This window comes from Enhydra lutris, unplaced genomic scaffold (genome assembly GCF_002288905.1).
Source record: "Enhydra lutris kenyoni isolate GAN:26980312 unplaced genomic scaffold, ASM228890v2 scaffoldscaffold59, whole genome shotgun sequence".
Taxonomy (NCBI): Eukaryota; Metazoa; Chordata; class Mammalia; order Carnivora; family Mustelidae; genus Enhydra; species Enhydra lutris.
The window spans coordinates 6,991,736-7,010,147 of record NW_019154143.1 but is presented as its reverse complement, the minus strand read 5'-3'; positions in this window follow the sequence as shown (position 1 = coordinate 7,010,147).

Sequence of the window (18,412 nt, the reverse complement as noted above, 5' to 3'; positions counted from 1 at the left end):
ATTGCACCTCATTAATAGCTTTTTTGATTTCAACTTGGTTAGATTTTAGTTCTTTTATTTCTCCAGAAAGGGCTTTTATATCTCCCGAGAGGGTTGCTTTAATATCTTCCATGCCTTTTTCGAGCCCGGCTAGAACCTTGAGAATCATCATTCTGAACTCTAGATCTGACATATTGCCAATGTCTGTATTGATTAGGTCCCTAGCCTTTGGTACTGCCTCTTGTTCTTTTTTTTGTGGTGAATTTTTCCGCCTTGTCATTTTGTCCAGATAACAGTATATGAAGGAGCAAGTAAAATACTAAAAGGGTGGCAACAACCCCAGGAAAATATGCTTTAGCCAAATCAGAAAAGATCCCAAATCGTGAGGGGGGAGAAAGGGGATAAAAAGAGGTTCAGAAAGAAAAAAAAAAAAAAAAAAAAAGAAACAGTTAAAAAAAGAAAACCGACAAAGAAAAAATATAAAAAGGAAAAATATATATATATTAGATAAACTATTTAAAAAACGTTAAAAAAGAAAACGGTAAAAGTTAAAAAAAATTAGAAGAAGAGAAAAAAAATTGAAAAAGAAAAAAAAATTAAATTAACTGCAAGGCTAAAGAATCATGGGGAGAAAGCCATGAGTTCCGTGCTTTGCTTTCTCCGCCTCTGGAATTCTGCTGCTCTCCTTCGTATTGAAACTGCACTCCTTGGTAGGTGAACTTGGACCGGGCTGGGTTTCTTGTTGATCTTCTGGGGGAGGGGCCTGTTGTAGTGATTCTCAAGTGTCTTTGCCCCAGGCGGAGTTGCACCGCCCTTACCCGGGGCAGTCTGAGTAATCTGATAAGGTTTGCTTTAGGGAGCTTTTGTTCCCTTAGCGCTTTCCGTAGAGTTCCGGAGGGCGGGAATGAAGATGGCGGCCTCCCGGTCTCCAGCCTGGAGGAGCCGAGAGCCCGGGGCCCCACTCCTCAGTGCGCCCTCAGAGAACAGCGCCCAATTACTCCCGTCACCCTGCCTCCGGCCGCGCTCCGAGCTGACCGAGCCTGCGACCGGTTCAAGGTAACCCGGAGCTTAGAGCTCACTCCTCGGCTCTGTCTCTGTAGCCGGCTTCCCCGTTCTAATACCTGCAAGCTCTGCGACACTCAGACGCCCCCGATCCTTCTGTGACCCTGCGGGACCTGAGGCCACGCTGACCCTGCGTGGGCTTCACCCCGGTTAAGCCTCTGGAGCGATGTCCCTCAGCGGAACAGACTTTTAAAAGTCCCGATTTTGTGCTCCGTTGCTCCGCCGCTTGCCGGGAGCCGGCCCCTCCCCCCGCGGTCTATCTTCCCGTCGCTTTGGATTCACTTCTCCGCCAGTCCTACCTTTCAGAAAGTGGTTGATTTTCTGTTTCTAGAGTTGCTGTTCTTCTTCTCTTCGATCTCCCGATGGATTTGTAGGTGTTTGCAATCTTTAGATAAGCTATCTAGCTGATCTCCCGCTACCTGAAGTAGTCTCAGCCTGCTACTTCTCCGCCATCCTACCTTCAGAAAAACCCTTCTTAATTCTTTAATAATGCAGTTTTGTCATTAAGGCAAAAGTGGTCTCTTCTAAGTGTCACAAACCGAAGACTTTTATGGCAAAGTCTAACTAGCACCAGTACATGGAACACCAGGACACATGCAGTTCAATACTGCCTGTAAGAACTAAGTAAAGATTCTTGGACAAGGCCAAGCCACCAACTAGCTGCTGTGCAACCTTGCCCAGACCACTTAACATTTGGCCATGACTGGCCTTACTTCTGAAATGAGAGTATAGGACTTGATTCAGCTCAGAAGCACCAGTCAGCTCCAACAGAACAGGAGACAAGATGAAAGAGTGGTTAAATATTCTGGCTTTAGATTCAGACCAATCTTAACTTCAACCCCAGTTCCACCACTTATGTACTATCTGCATGCTTGGACCAATTATGGAACTGCTCTTTACTTAGGGATAATAGTAATCCCCAAGTGTCTATTAATAGTCAGTTGACCTAATACATGTGGATTAAATAAAATTATATTAAAAAATATTTATAGCCTGACACATAAAAAGGGATCTATAAATATTCCTATTATGATTATCCCTCATTTCCTATGCCATTGAATGCTGGGAATCTAGATAATCGGTAGAGCCAAAAGAAAAAAAAAGGGCCAGTTTGGGCCAAGTTAAATCCAGACACACATAGCATAATAGCTTGATCATTCCAGCCTACACCACGGGTTAGGACACTCTACTGTCAGATGACTGAGAACTTGAAATAAATTAAAATACTAGGTGTGTCAGTGCTCTGTTTATAACTTATTATTGGCTGCTGGTTGCATTGAGAATAAAATACCAAATGCGAGTAGATCCTGGTATCATCTGGCCCAGATTCTCCTTCCTCCTCACTCACTGCTCCAGCCATGCTGTTCTGACTTCAGGATTATGCTCCTGCTACTGCCCCTGCCTGGATGGTACTTGCCCTTGTTCTATAATAGCCTGTTTATGCTCATCTTTTGGACCCCAATTGAAATACTACGTCCTCAGAGAGGTCTTCCCTAATCATACCAACTAAAGTGGCTTCCATCCCCTAACCACACCACCCAAAGTGGCTTCCAATTTTCTTTACTTCCCTTGTCAAATTTCATACTCTTTTATCCTAGCATCCTATAATCAATTCATTTGACTTATTTGAGTCAGGCTAAAATATCCCAGAGCCTTATCTTAATCATTTATGAAAACAGAGAAGAAAATTAAATCTAAAATTATTTTAGTATTAATCTTTAGACTCTAGTGTTCTCTAACCCCAACTATGTCCTCTGTCTATTAAAAGCCTAAAAAAGAGAGAATCTTACTGGTGCAGCCAACGTTAGACATTCATTCTTAGCCCAATCAACTGTGGTGATGAGATGGAGCCATGTCATACAAACATGACCTACCACTGTGAGCATGGACTGGACATATACCCTCAAAACATGGCTGAGAAGTGTTCCAAGGTCCATGAAGCACAGTAAGAGAATCAAGCTCTGAGCAAAAACTAGAAAACTTCTGCTCATTCAAGACCAACTCAGCCTCTCCTCCTCCTCTTTCATAAGATATCCCTTACCCACAAGAAATCTCTTCCTAAGCAGCAATGACCACTTCCTTCTCTTGGAGAGTGCCCACATTAAAGCATGGATCTCACTGCACTGTGATTCTTCACAAATAAGTCCATCTCCCCTCGTGGGCTACAAGTACCTCATACGGCGCTAGTGCATACTAGATGGTCAATAATTCTTTAATAAATGAATAGGTTAATATGTGAATCAACTGATTAATTGGAAATTAACTGGTAATGATGACATTTTAAATGGAAGGAGAGCAAAGAATCATATTGTGCGAAGTCAGATCAAATGTTAGTAGTGTTGAGATAGGGCCATGATGTAGTAAGAGATAATCTGCGTACCCCAGGAACTAGCACACAGTAAACCTTCAATGATTGGCAATTGTTTGTTACAATGGTGATGATTGAAGCACTTATTGATGAGGTACTTAAAACATTTTCCACTTCTAATAAAAAGATAAAAATTTTCTGATCATTTTCATCTTCTCTTCTCTCTACATACTTTTAAAGGTCACTTTTTTGAAAGACCATTTTATCCTGGTTCTATGGGTGGATAATTAAAGTTCCAATAACTGCATTTCAGAGAATGCCTTAAGCTAAACTGAAATTAAAATAAAAAAGTAATTCCACTTTTGTCCCAAACATCTTGAAGCTCTTTTTGTCTTTAGCAAGGAAGGGCAATCCAGTTTTTATCATTCACTTTGCTTGAATACAGCTGCTTCCTTTTGCTGAAGCAGATGGAATTTATCTCATTTCCAAAGTTTTGCTTCAGAATTTGGCTTTTCCCCCTTTTTCCAGGCCTGGTGTAAATAAGAACATGGGCTAAGAGAATGAAAACATAAACCAAGAAGAGCCATTTAAGGAGTTCTAAAGTGTGTTTTTATTATAAATATTGTTGAAACTACAGTCCATCACCAATTTCCCAGGAATGTTTAGGTGTTGAATGGGAGACCAATTACAGATAGTTGGCAGAGAGCAGTTGGTGTCAAAATGGACAGAGCTTCAGAGAAATAGACTGTTCTGTAAAAACATGTATGTTTCTCAGAATAACAACCTAAATAATTTGGGCAATGTGAATGAAAACTTGCTGAAGCATCAGCCCATTTCTAATATGCTTGGAAACAGGCCAAATGTACTGCTTAGCGGCAAATGGATATTGTTAGACTGGACCTCAGTCACTGACATTCCTAATTAGGAATGTTTCATGAGAATACTGGGAGATGTTTGACAAAAAGGGTAGTTGTTTTCCACATACTAATAATAATGATGGTGATTCCATAATTATTAATAAATACTATCAATGATATTTGATAGCTTAACAGTTATTGGCAGTTGGGTTTGAATCTCAACTCTGTCACTTACTATGTGACCTGTAAGTTATTTCATCTTTATGCCTTGGTTTTTTCATCTGTAGTATGAATAGAATTTATCCTACAGAACTGAGGATTAAATCAAGAGTCCATGGTAGAGAATGAATGATCTATAAATTTTAACTCAATTGTTATTTAGATCTTATGTGTCTTGGGTTGGTTTGACACTGACGTCTCTGTTTTTAATCATTGTTCTGGCTTGCATCCTGGATGATGGATGGTAGGTGGGGTGGGTGAGGACAGACAGATGGGTGAAAGATGGAGCTAAGGAAGGAACAAATAGACTGAAGACTTGCAAGAGTTCACTTTGTGGTTCATATCAAATTCAGAGAGAGATTTTAAAACCATGATCTCTTTAGAAAGAGGGAATCTTGGAACAAATCTCATTGTGTACTCCCCATTTCTTTCAGAATATTTTCAAGCAGGAAAATTCTGACTGAAATTAAAATTTATTTAACAAAGTTTTGTTGAATTATAAGCGAATAAACCAAGGATAAACCTTGGGTAGTGAAAAAGAGAAATTTGCAGAAGATAAAGGTCAAGAGGCAGCATATGGGGGCAAAGTGGCAGAGGCTGAGATGAGGGGAGGTGGAAAGATGAGGCTAAAGAGTGGAGGGCACCTCAGTGAGCCCTCTTCTGTAAGGAGGACAGAGCCTGGATGAACCCCTGTTTACAATCAAGTTCTCTGGGAAGCCAACTCTGAGATAGAGTCTAAAGTGCAAGATTTTTAAAATTTTATTTATTTGAGAGAAAGAATGAGCAATAGAGAGTACACATGAGCAGAGAGAGAGGGAGAAGCAGACTCCCCCAGGGAGCAGGAAGTCTGATTTGGGGCTCGATCCCAGGAACCTAGGATCACAAACTGAACTGAAGGCAACCACTTAACCCAACTGGGCCACCCAGGTGCCCTGCCCTTCATATGCAAGAAATTTATTAGAACGTGCCCTCTAGACCAATTCTGGTGGAAGCTGAGCCGTGAAGTGAGGTCCACCACCTCAGCTAACGCCATAGGGTGCTCTGGAGCTAAATGGCCCATTAGATTGGCCTATGAGCAGATGACTTGGCCTTTGTACTCCTAGCTGGGGTCACCAGATGTGAGAAGTGGCCCATGGGAGAGGCGGTTTTCTGCCGCTGAGCCCATCTCTGAAGGTTCACAGAGCTGAATGTTATCTGCTGATGGCACTCCAAACTGCTGGGGCAACAATCCTTTTTAGAAGGGTGATTTGGGTAACAGAACTAGATGTCCCTTGCAGCCCCAAATGAGGGTTTTGCTACCTGCAGTCAACCACCACCTGCATCAGCATCACCCCAAAGGGGCAGATTCCTGGGCCCCAACGCCTAACCTAATAAATCGGAGTCTCCAGGGCCGAGACCTGAGTACACATTTTCTAAGCTCTGTGGGTGATTTTGATCCACAGTGAAGATTAAGAATAGCTATCCAATGAGGGAAAAAAGAAACTTACTGCCAAACCAAGTAGGAACTTGAAAAAGAGAATTTCCAAATTTGGCTAATTCCAACAACGTTCAATGTAATTTACAAAGTAAATTCTTGCCTAAAATAAATTTTCCCCTCAGCAGCTCCTCTAGGCAGATTTTCCTCTGTGAGCTGGACCCATTATCTGTAGCTGGCCATCCATCCTGTATGTCTGCCCACAGACACCTACAGGGACACAGGGCTTCCAATAGATCAGCACGAGCCTGGCAGGCCTGGTGAGGCAAAGGCTGATTCATCGTGCCAACAAGGTCCACAGGCTCATTTATGCCTGTCTTCAGTAGAAACCTTGTTGCTTCTGAAGAGCCCATATGTTAAAAGTATAGCCAAGTTAAATCACTGCTTGGTATAAGGAAGCTTTGAGAGGTCACTGAATAAGGCCCCAGGGACCACAACCCTTCAAGCAGGAGAATATTCGGAAGGCAATTTCATCTGAAACCCATCCTCCCGGCCACAGCCATGCTTACCCTTATCTTCCAGCCTTCCTTCTGATAATGTCTGAGGTCAGCAATGACACATTATCCTAAAACCCTTTAAACCTAAACCAGAAATTGAATGAGCTAGGGAAAATTAGACCTATGGAGAACAGCAATGTTTTCTATCTGACAAAGTAAGTATTTGTCACACACATTATGAGACTTAGAGCTCACATGCTTTGACTGTCAGAATTCATCTAAGAAATAAAAACTGCAGGAAGAGCACAAAGATGTTCATCACGAGATCACCTGTAACAGTGACAAAAATAGAAACAGCTAAATAGGCTACAAAATGAGTATACAATATTACATTATGTAGTCCTTAAAATGTTTATGGAGAGTTTTAGATAACACTAAATGAAAGCACTTCCCTTTGCTAAGTGAGAAGTGCAGGATACATTGTTGTTTATGCAAAAAAGAATTCAAACGTTAAAAATGCTTAGAAAAGAAGACCAATTCACCAAAATGTTAATAGCTATGTGTCTGGAAATGCGTGATTGCTTCTTTGAGAATTTAAACTTTAATTAAGTTTATAATTTTTAAAGAAATATGTACAATGTTAATAAATGCTTGGGCTTCTAAGTCTCATTCTTTACATTATCTACATTAAAATGCAGCTTCCTAAATAGGAAGACAATATTTGCTTCAAGGAGCTAGCCTGTTCATATAGAAAGATTATAGACGTGATAAGCTGTTAATAGGTATAGCCAATCCACACTTGGATGATCTTTCATCTGTGTTTTCTGCAGAGTTTTATTTGTTCATAATCCCCAGAGAAACTAGCCCTTCCCTGGTGATACAATCACAACCACAAGCACGTGCCTCTGGAAAGCAGCTTACCGCCTGCTGCCCCTAGACTTGTGAGAGCTACAGATTGTTTTGTTTTATGATCTGGCTGTCTCTCCAGGATCCTCAGGTATTATTTCTGGCCATTCTGTAAGGATTAATGGTCTCTGCTTATTCTTTCATGGAGAGAAGTAACAATAGACTTGATTGTGAATTCATTTACATAAAAATTATGAACAAAATTAAAAGGATAAAAGTTTTAAAAGTAGATAAGCTGGGGGAACGTGAGACAAATAGAAAAGGGTAGTATCCTTTTATTAAATGACTAATCAAAATGAGTTTTTTTGTACAGAAAGATCTGCTGTATAGAACCTGTTTCCTGCCTTTTCACCCATTGTTCTAGTTCTTGAGGCTAGGAAGAGATAAAAAGAGCACTACACTAAAAGATTTGTACAGATCAAGAAGAAAAATAGTTCACATAAAATAGCTACTAGAAATGTATTAAGTAAACAAGTTAACACTCAAAAATGAGAAGTGATTTTTGACATAGTCGATGTACACTGAAACAGACATTCTCATATGCTAATGATGGGAGTAGATAGTGATACAGCCCTTCTTGAGGGCTGCAAGGCAATACGGATCAACAGCTTTTAAAATATTTATACGCTTATAGTCTTTCCTAAGGATCTAGTCTAAGAAGACAAATAGAAAGTATTCTGGTTGTTTATTGCTGTGTAATAAATCTTTTAAAATTTAACTGCTAAAACAACAGCCACCCATATTTAGCTCAAAAATGTGTGATTCTGCAGGGAAGGCTCATCTCTGCTTGGTGCAGCATAAGCTGAGGCAGCAGGAGCAGGAAGAGCTACCTCCAAGGCTGGTAAATTGGGTCCAGCTGGGAGCTGGGATGGGCTGCATTCTGAGGGTCTCGATTATCCCCACCTGAGGTAGGCTTCTGCATAGGGATCGCTCCACATGCTGCTTGGGCTTCCTCACAGCATGGAGTACAGGGGCCAAGATTAAGAGTGCCCTGAGACAGGAAGTGGATTCTGAAGGTTTCATAAGGCTTGGGCCCTGAAACTGGCTTAGGTCCCTTCTACCCAAGATTTAAAGGGAGGGACCTAGAACCTACCTCTAGATAGAATTATCAAAGAATCTAAGGGCCGTGTTTTTAAACTGCCATGGAAACATTACTACAAACGTATGTTATAAGCCACTTATTGAAGTATTATACATGTCAGTAAAAATACAAAAACTGAATATTCAGTATTAAGGGAGCAGTTATGGTACATCTAAGAAATGGAATATTAGATGATTAAAAATTATGTTTCTAAAGAGCTTCAAATATCAAGGAAAATGCTGTTATATAAAAAATTATGGACAAAACTAACATACAATTGTGTAAAGAGGACAGTAGTCTTATATGTCTACAAATCACTAGTTTTTATTTTTTGCTTTATTGTTTTCTAGTAGTTCCATAACATCCCATAACAAGTTTCATTATAAAAGACAAATATTTGATTTAATGCATTGGGGAGAATCCCACAGACCAAAATACCAGTTTTAACATGGCTCATCAGCCAGTCCTGAGCCCTGAACTAGAACAGCTTAAAATCTGCCCTTATCCCCACCTGTAATGGGTTCCCTTGCTCTTAGTTTTAAACTTGCTTGGAGTTCTGCCTTCCACACTACCTGTGTAATTTACTACCTGACTTTACTGACCCCAGCGTCACAAATACACACCAACTTGGCCATGGTTGGTTGGAATGACATGCCAAGTAATAACTGTGCACTGCTGCTCCTCCATGGCCATGCCATCCAAATGCAGGACTGATCCTTGGTATACCAGAAGCAACTGGGCCTATCTATCATTTCCTTTTCTCTTTTCATATCTTAGCTCACTCCACTGCTACCACGGGAAACATTCTCACTATCAATCTTCACCCGTTGGTAGGAGTCTGAGCAATATTCAAGTAAAATAGTATTATCCAGGAGATTCCACCTTTTCTCTTTTCCCTCTAAATGCTTATAGCTCATTTCCACCATAATTATGGCATTTAGTTCCGTCATCTACATGACATTCCTCTCCTTGATAATTCAAATTAGATGTGGCTTCCCTGACATCCCTCAAAACCTAACCCCCACACATGGCAATCCTATGCCCTTTCTGTCTGCTCCTATACTGACCCTTCTCTTTGTCTGTATTTATAGAATTACCTGTTTATTGCTCATCTTCCCTAAGCAAATTATTAGCTCCCTAAGGACAGGAACTGTATTCACCATATTTGTGATAGACATTAGCTTCCCCCCAAAGCCATCTGCAAAACCTTCTCCTTTGCCACATCTCACAATGCAGACTGGAAAGTCTAATGCTTGTGTTGCCAGTTTTCCTTTTATCTAGGAGTTATGGCCCATGAGACATGCAAGTCTGCCATGAGGACTTCTACTACTATTCTCCAGAGACCTAGCCCTTTCCCTTTCCTTGTTATTCCTACCTGAAGTGTCCTCTTAATAGCTGGAGGACAGCAGTCATCTTGCAATCATAGGGAAAAGCCAAAAACTTTCAGGGACAGTGTAACTAACTTGAATTAAGCCTCTAATATGATAGTTGCTCTCTGCGGCTATCCCGTTACCTGAGAATAGTAAAGTCCCATCTGTTTAAATCAGCAAACCATGGCCCCAGGCCAAATGGGGCCCATGTCTTGTTTTTATAAATAAAGGTTTATTGGAATATAATCATTTCCCCTTCACTTACATATTGTCTCTGGTTGCTCTTACAATGGGCTGAGTAGTTGCAATAAAGACCATATGGAAAAGCCTAAAATATTTACTCACTGACCCTTTATAGAAAAAGTTAACTGACCCTGGTTTAAGCACCTGTTGGTCAGGTTTCCTGTAGACCACAGCCAAATGACCTTGATTAATACCCCCAGTACCTAACACAGAGCCTATCCTCAGAAAATTCTGAGTGATTGTCTGATGAATGGATGAGTCAATGATTTGAGACCAGTAATGATTTCTCCATTAAAAAAACAAACAAACAAACAAACAAAAAAAAACACCTCCCCTGGTACCTAGCAATGACTTAAATGAACACTTAAGTGTATATAGCTTTTTGTCTAAATATGGATATTTTTGTCTAAATTTTTGTCTAAATAACTATGAAACAAATAAAAATTAAATACTAAGCTATGTAGACTTAGATTTAGGAGTTCCGAGAATGTTGGGCTGTATGTGCGGCATAGTGCATTAGAATTTTCATGGTGCAGCTGGAAATCTTAGCTATTCTCTTTTCTTGATGGAATTATATTCAAATAAGTTCACATAGCATTTGATCAATAAAGATGAACTTCTAGAAGTATGTTAATTCAGAATGATTCAGAAGAACATCTCCTAGAACTTCTGGTCCTTAGGATTTGACAAGGACTAACCTAACCAGGTAGGATTTAAAGAGGAGCTGGTAAAGTGGGAATTGTAGATGGAAGGTAGAAGGGACTGGCACAAGTATAAAGCATGAAGGTAATAAAACCCCTGGCATAAATAATGTAGAGCAGAGTTTCATTTCCCCATTTATATTGGAATATAAATACTGTTGTTTTCCTTCTAAATAAAAGCAAATACTAATTCAGAATTTTTTAAAACCATATATTTTTTAAAGATTTTTTTTATTTATTTGACAGACAGAGATCACAAGTAGGCAGAGAGGCAGGCAGAGAGAGAGGAGGAAGCAGGCTCCCTGCTGAGCAGTGAGCCCGATGTGTGGCTCGATCCCAGGACCTGGGATCATGACCCGAGCCGAAGGCAGAGGCTTTAACCCACTGAGCCACCCAGGCGCCCCACTAATTCAGAATATTAATGGGATCTCTCACCCGATAAAATTATTCATGGTCTCACATATCTAGAGGTCTATTTTTCTGCAATGATCAATGATTTTAAACCACAAATTATAATTTTATCTGAGGCTGAGTTGTGTGTAGAACAGTATTTTTACGTGTATGCCTTTAATCTGAAAACTCAGGCAAATCCATCAATAATCCAAAACCCTTTCGCATTTCGAAGTCATTGCTATCATAGACACCAGGTGTTTAAACGAAGATTCTACTTTTGATACACTTCTATTTCAAGAACAATGGAAGTCCAATATGAAAAACACTGTTTAAGGGCACCTGGGTAGCTCAACTGGTTGAGCATCTGACTCTTGATTTTGGTTAAGGTCATGATCTCAGGGTCCTGAGATCAAGCCACACATTGGGCTCCATGCTCAGCAAGGAGTCTGCTTGAGATGCTCTCTCCCTCTGCCCCTCCCCCGACTTGGGGATGTGCACCCACTCTCTAAAATAAATACAGGGGTGCCTGTGTGGCTCAGTGGGTTAAGCCTCTGCCTTCGGCTCAGGTCATGATCCCAGAGTCCTGGGATGGAGCCCCGCATGGGCTCTCTGCTCAGCAGGGAGCCTGCTTCCCCCCTCTCTCTCTGCCTGCCTCTCTGCCTACTTGTGATCTCTGTCAAATAAATAAATAAAATCCTTAAAAAATAAAATAAATACATAAAATCTTTAAACACTCTTAAACCACCGTGCCATCCTTGCCAACTATTATCTGTAAAACTGCCAGAAATCTGAAATAAAAATCTAATGCTCAATGAAGAACAAACAAAAGGCGCATTTCTAGGAATGTAAACATGGTTTTGCTGGGAATGGGAAAAGAAAAATGGAAGTGAAAGAGACCTTATCTTGAACCGAACCAAACTGAAATCATAATAAAGACCATAACGGATCTACCAAAAGCTGAGATGAGTGAGTGAGTCAGGGGATCAAGGTTGGGAAAACAGAGTTTATCAGGAGATAAAAATGGAAAGATGAAGAGCAGGCATATAAAACCAACTTGCTGTTTCTACAGTCTAGAGCTAGACTCTCTTAAACCCCACCCTAGCTTGGTCAGCTGAAGCCCTGACGGAAGGACAAAAATAAGACTCAATGAATCTGTTTCTCTTATACTTGAAATCCTTAACTCACCAGGAGACCCAGTAACAAAATTTCTGCCTCTCTCCTAACAACTTTATTCTCTTTCTTTGAAAGGCTTCCATTCAAAACACACACAAAGCACTGGCTATTAAAGGGCTTTTAAAAGTGTATTGACCCCTGATGATTCAGAAGAAAACCTCAAAAGATTTCTGATCCTAAGGATTTGATAAGAAGTCAATTTCATCTAAAGACTCTGACACCTTGGGGTGTTCAAGAACTCTTTGCCAAATAGATTCTGTTTTTGCCTTTTCACCCTTTGTTCTAGCTCCTGAGGCTAGTAAGAGAGATAAAAAGAACACTGTTCCAAAATCAAGACCTGAATTCTGGCCAAGGATCTGCCACAGATTAGCCTATGGCTTCAGTCAAGTCACTTAACCTTTCTGTGTCTTAATTATGTCTTCTGTAAAATAATAGTTTAGAGCTCTGAAGTCCTTTCCAGCAATATGAACCCTGATAGCAACCAAAGATCATGTAGTGATTATTATTATTCTGTACTGTTACTGCTCTAACATCACTTCTGAGCTCCTGTGGAAACAATTTTAAAGAGTGCATTTGGGAAGGTGGCAGAACATAATAAGGCATTGGTATTTGGAGTCAGATACCTAAGCTGACAAAGCTAAAAGAGCTGCTCTACATAAATAATCCATGTGACCTTGAGCTGGTTACTCAATCTAGTTGAGCCTCATTTGAATATAAGGGTATCGTGAGAATTACATAAAGCAATACATATAAAATATTTGGCAAGTTGCCTAATAAATGTCAGGTACTTGATTAATGTTAGTTCCATACCCTCTGTACCCCTCACTGATTAAAGACGAAGAAGAGAGGCAAGAGTTGAAAATTACTAAGGGCTTGACCAAGAGTAACTAGGAGTATAGATAAGTAGAAATAGAAATTTAGTAGAATAAGATGGTTTGAAGGTACAGAGAGTTCAGTTTTAGGAATATCAATTTGAGATAAAAGCTAAACAACCTAGAGAAAATGTCTAGTAGATAGATAAGAACACAGAATGTAAGGCTTATAAGAGGAAAGATTTGAGAGTGTAATTCATCAGTAACAACTCTCTAGAGCAAAGATTTCAAATATTGACTGTAAGCCATCTGAAGAAATACATTTGATATTTCTAACTAGTATTTGTTTAAGTATATGTGTGTGGGCACACATGTGTATACAGACATAGGACAGTAAACTTACCATTAAGAAGTTTGTTTCCCGGTGCCTGGGTGTCTCAGTCAGTTCATGTCTGCCTTCGGTTTAGGTCATGATCGCAAGGTCCTTGGATCGAGTCCCATGTCTTCATCTGGCTCCCTGCTCAGTGGGGAGTCTCCTTTTCCTTCTCTCTCTGCCCCTCCCCCTTCTCATGATCTCTCTCTCTTAAATTAAAAAAAAAGTTTGTTTCCTTGTTACATGAGATACAACTATACTTTTTTCTATTGTATTCTAGTCTCTTCTACTTTTTCTGTTTCATTAAGGAAAAAAAATCTTAGTGACAACCCTAAATTGATTGCAATTCCCAATAAGGAGCTGAAATATAGTTTGAAAAACACTGTTTTGGAGGAAAGAGAGTCATCGTTTATAAACTATTATCTAAACCACTAAGTTATGAACTCAATAATGACCTCCTAGCTTTCTCCACAGAATGAGAACAATCCCTGCTTTCCTGTGACATTGTAAACTATACCATATGTCTGCTAATTTGCTGGGTTCTTTAATGTTACACCCTTGAATAACTCACATAAATGGAAGCCCTTAACAGTTTTAAACTGAGTTCATCTGTACTTGAAACTTGGATCTCACCAACTCTAGTGAGACTTAACATTCTCTCATTTTATTCACAAAAAAACCAAGGTCCCCAACTCACACAGCTGTGAGTCCAGATTTCCTGAATCTAGAGATCTTGCCCTTCACAAATACAACTTGCCTTACTATTTTGTTCAAAGCACCATTACAGATGAAGTATTCTTACTCAAATCAATTCTGACTACTGCTCAGTAGGTAATCATTTTCAAATTCCAAGCAAAACATAGTACAACCTAGACTTATGTCTCTCTCTAACAAGGTCTCCAAAGTTAAGGTTCTAGGCATCTCTCTCCTATCATACCTATGCTTTAAGGCTCTGCTGTTTCCACATAACAAGATGAGAGATGATCATAATTATTAGTGCCCCTTATCTCTCTGAGTGGTTTCCATTAAGCCAAATCCTTAGCTAGTCTCAGTAAGAGGTAATTTCTTAATTTGAGTAACTCAAACGGGGAAAAGAATGCCTTTTCTCACAACACTTCGCCCTATAAAAATTTTCCACCTAAAAGAAATAAGCTGATTTGTTTTATTCCCTTTAGATTGCTGCTCTACCCCTTTTACATGCTTTGGTTAAAATTAAACTAGGTCACTCAATAACCAATTCTTTTTTTTTTTTTTTAAGTTTTATTTAAGTAATCTCTATACCCAACACGGGGCTCAAACAGAGTCAAGAGATCAAGAGTCATATGCTCTTCCGACCAAGCCAGCCAGGCACTGCACGCATTCCCCCCTTCCGCTTTTTAAAAACATCCATTTCTTTTCCTTTTTTATTTTTTAATTTTTATTTTTTTATTAACATATAATGTATTATTAGCCCCAGGGGTACAGGTCTGTGAATCGTCAGGTTTACACACTTCACAGCACTCACCATAGCACCTACCTTTCCCAATGTCCATAACCCAACCACCCTTTCCCTCCCCTCTCCCCCCTCCCCAGCACCCTCAGTTTGTTTTGTGAGATTAAGAGTCTCTTATGGTTTGTCCCCCTCCTGATCCCATCTTGTTTCATTTTTTTCCTTCCCTACCCCCCCAAACCTCCAACATTGCCTCTCAAATTCTTCATATCAGGAAGATCATATGATACTTACCTTTCTCTGATTGAATTATTTTGCTCAGCATAATATCCTCTAGTTCCATCCACATTGTTGCAAATGGCAAGATTTCATTTCTTTTGATGGCTGCATAGTATTCCATTGTGTGTGTGTGTGTGTGTGTGTGTGTGTGTGTATAAATATATATATATACCATATCTTCTTTATCCATTCATCTGTTGATGGACATCTAGGTTCTTTCCATACTAATAACCAATTCTGCACATGATTTTCTTCTTGAAATTCTCCTCCTTCAAGGTCCACAGTAAATGCATCTTTTTTACAAAGATTTCCCCAGCCGTAATTAATGACTCCTTCTAATGTCACATGACATGCTCTATACATCTGTTTTACTTGTATCATTAATTATTTAAATTTTTTATTTTAAAAGTATTTAAATTTTATAATAAAATTACTTATAGGTTACATATTACTTATTATTCTGTTTTAAGTTTTTATTAATTGACAACCAGATTCCTTCAAAAGTCTAGATTTCATTCACAATTTTTAGTCTCAGGATATAATACCTTATACATAGGAGATCTATAGCAGTGAGATTCAATCATCCATATGTCAGAAATCAATGTGGTTTCACAATATTCTCTAGTATTATTATAAACAGTTCTTATACTGATATTACCTCTCAGAGAAAGAAAATCATAATTAAAACCATGGGTAGGGAGAAAACTTCTATAGCGGGCAAAGAAAGCAAGAAAGGCAGAGTCAACCACGGGGAATTTCAGTAATTAAACAGCTTATAAGGTGAATAGGGACATAGAAAAAAAATTAAACACAGAAATCAATGTAAAGATATAAAACTACGCTATAAGAATTGGAAGGAATGGTCTAGCACTAAAAACCTAGTATACAGCAAATATACACAGTGATTTACCCAGTTCTCCCTAGCACAACAAAGGGGCTGACCTCGCCTTCCACATAAGGAAGCTAAAGTTTGGAGAAGCTAAGCACTTTTGCAAAATTTGCACTGGTTTAAGTGCTTGAATTGGGATTTAAATTTGGGTCTGATCAAATCCCTTCCTTCCCCTTACACAACTGCCTGTCTAAATTTTCTTTCCTAATTCACCTGAAAGAAACTATAAACACAGATAAGGTATTCGAATTTTCCATTTCTCAGCTCTAATTTCTACCTTTGTCTTTCTACTTCCCCAGGTAACATATACCCCAACTTGTAATAATGGGACTGACCTTATTTGCTTTCCCATAGACCTTTGATCATAATCCACTGGACACTGGAGATGTTTCTATCAAGGAACTATCATATCTGCTAAGATTTAATCGTGGGTGTCTCAGGACAAGTTTCCTTAGGCTTTAATATGGAAACAGCAAGAATGAGAGCCCTGAAAGGGATAGGAAACCTTGTTTACAGGTATATCAAGCTACTCAAGTTAATTAATTCATTAATTAACGAAGGTATCCTGGTAAAGATTTCCAATAGCAGTTCACAGAGCACCTCATTTGCACAACCATACGGAAGTCCTATATGGAGGTACCATAGTCAATGCAATGCCCCGTGATGGATGGCCATTTAGATTTTCCCAGTATTTCCAGTTACAAATGATAAGGTTTGTGCATTTGTATTTTCATACCATTGTTGCTGTATCTCCAGGGCAGATCTCTAGAAGTGAGGTTGTTGGGTCAAAAGGAAAGCACTTAATGTTGTTTTGTTAGGCATTGCCTAGTAACACTGATAAAGGGTTGCACAGTTTGCATCACAAGTGGCAGGTATAAGAATAATGGTTTCCCCACAGTCTCACCAGCAGAACACGCTGTAAAGACTGATTTTCACTAATCTAATAGGTGAAAAATGGCATCACAGTGGGATTTAGTACTTTGCCTTTAAAAATGTAGAATTTTGCTGTGTTCAAGGGCCATTTTTATATATTAATTTGTGATGTATCGGATCAGGTCTCCTTTCCCACTTTCCTACTGGGTTTTTGGTCTTTTGTTCCTCGCTGTTTAAGGATTCTTCTTTACATGTAAGGAATAGTTGGCCTTTGTAGTATATGTCCCAAATACCATCTCCTAGTTTTTCAGTTCTGGTGTAATGACTGCAAAAATATTTTATGTAGTCAAAGTTATCACTCTTCTTTTACTGCCCATAGATTTTGAGGCTTTTCCTATGGTAGGATTAAAGACAAATTCACTCATATTTTCTTATAGTACTGAATGGTTTTACTGTTACATTTAGATCTTGGATGCACGTTGAACTAATTTTGTGTGTAGTGTGAAATATGGAATCTAATTTTTTCTTTTTCCAAATGGCTACACCAAGTTTTCCAAGCTTCCTTTATTAAAAAGTCCATCTCTGCCTTTTAGCATATGCCAAATTTCCACGTGAACTTTGGTCTTTTGAGTTTTTCTATTCCACTGATTTATATGCTCCAGTACTCAATCATAATAGGCTGTATAGCAAGTTTTAATGTCTGATGGGATTTATCCACCCTCAATTTCTTTTTCAGTGTTTTCCTGGATATGCTTCTACATTTGTTTTTCTGGGATAATTTCAGTGTCAAAGTGTAAAATTCCATAAGACAGCTTACATATATTTTATCAGTATTATGGAAACTTCAGAAAAGAAGAGACAATGGATAATGACACATTTGAGTTACTTGTATGTTTGGTTTCTTGAGTTTGTCAAATGTGATACACGCAAATAGAGATAATTTTAATACTTGATCCACTCTTATACTTTGATTTCTCTCCTCAAATACATTGGCTAATGCCCCTAAACAAAATGCTGAGATTTAGTGACTATGGTAGCATCCATGCTACCCATTGCTGATCTCAGTAGAAATTCCTCTATTATTTTCCCATTAGTAAAATACTGCTTTGAAACTAATAGATCTATTAAGAAACTACTCCTCAGAGGAGTAAAGATGGCAGAGGAGTAAGGGGTCTCTAAGTTTGTCACGTCCCTAGAATACAACTAGATAGATATCAAATCATTCTGAACACCCGAGAAATCAACTGGAGGTCTGAAAACAAATACTGCAAGTCTACAAGTAGAAAAGTGATGACCTTTTGAAAGATAGGAGGTGTGGAGACTTGAATCCCCTATGATATAGCTGAGTATATAGCGGTGGGGAGGGAGCCTGCTTAAGGAGGTTACCGCAGAGCAGCAGAGTGCAAAATTGGAACTTTTAGAAGTCTGCTACAGTGGGGGCATGCCTAGCCTAAAGGTGTTCAGGTGGTGAAGGGTGGGGAGGGATCCCAGGTGTGACACCATGATCTGAGGATCCCCTGGGTCACAAGAAAGGATGGCACCTAAGTGGTGCAC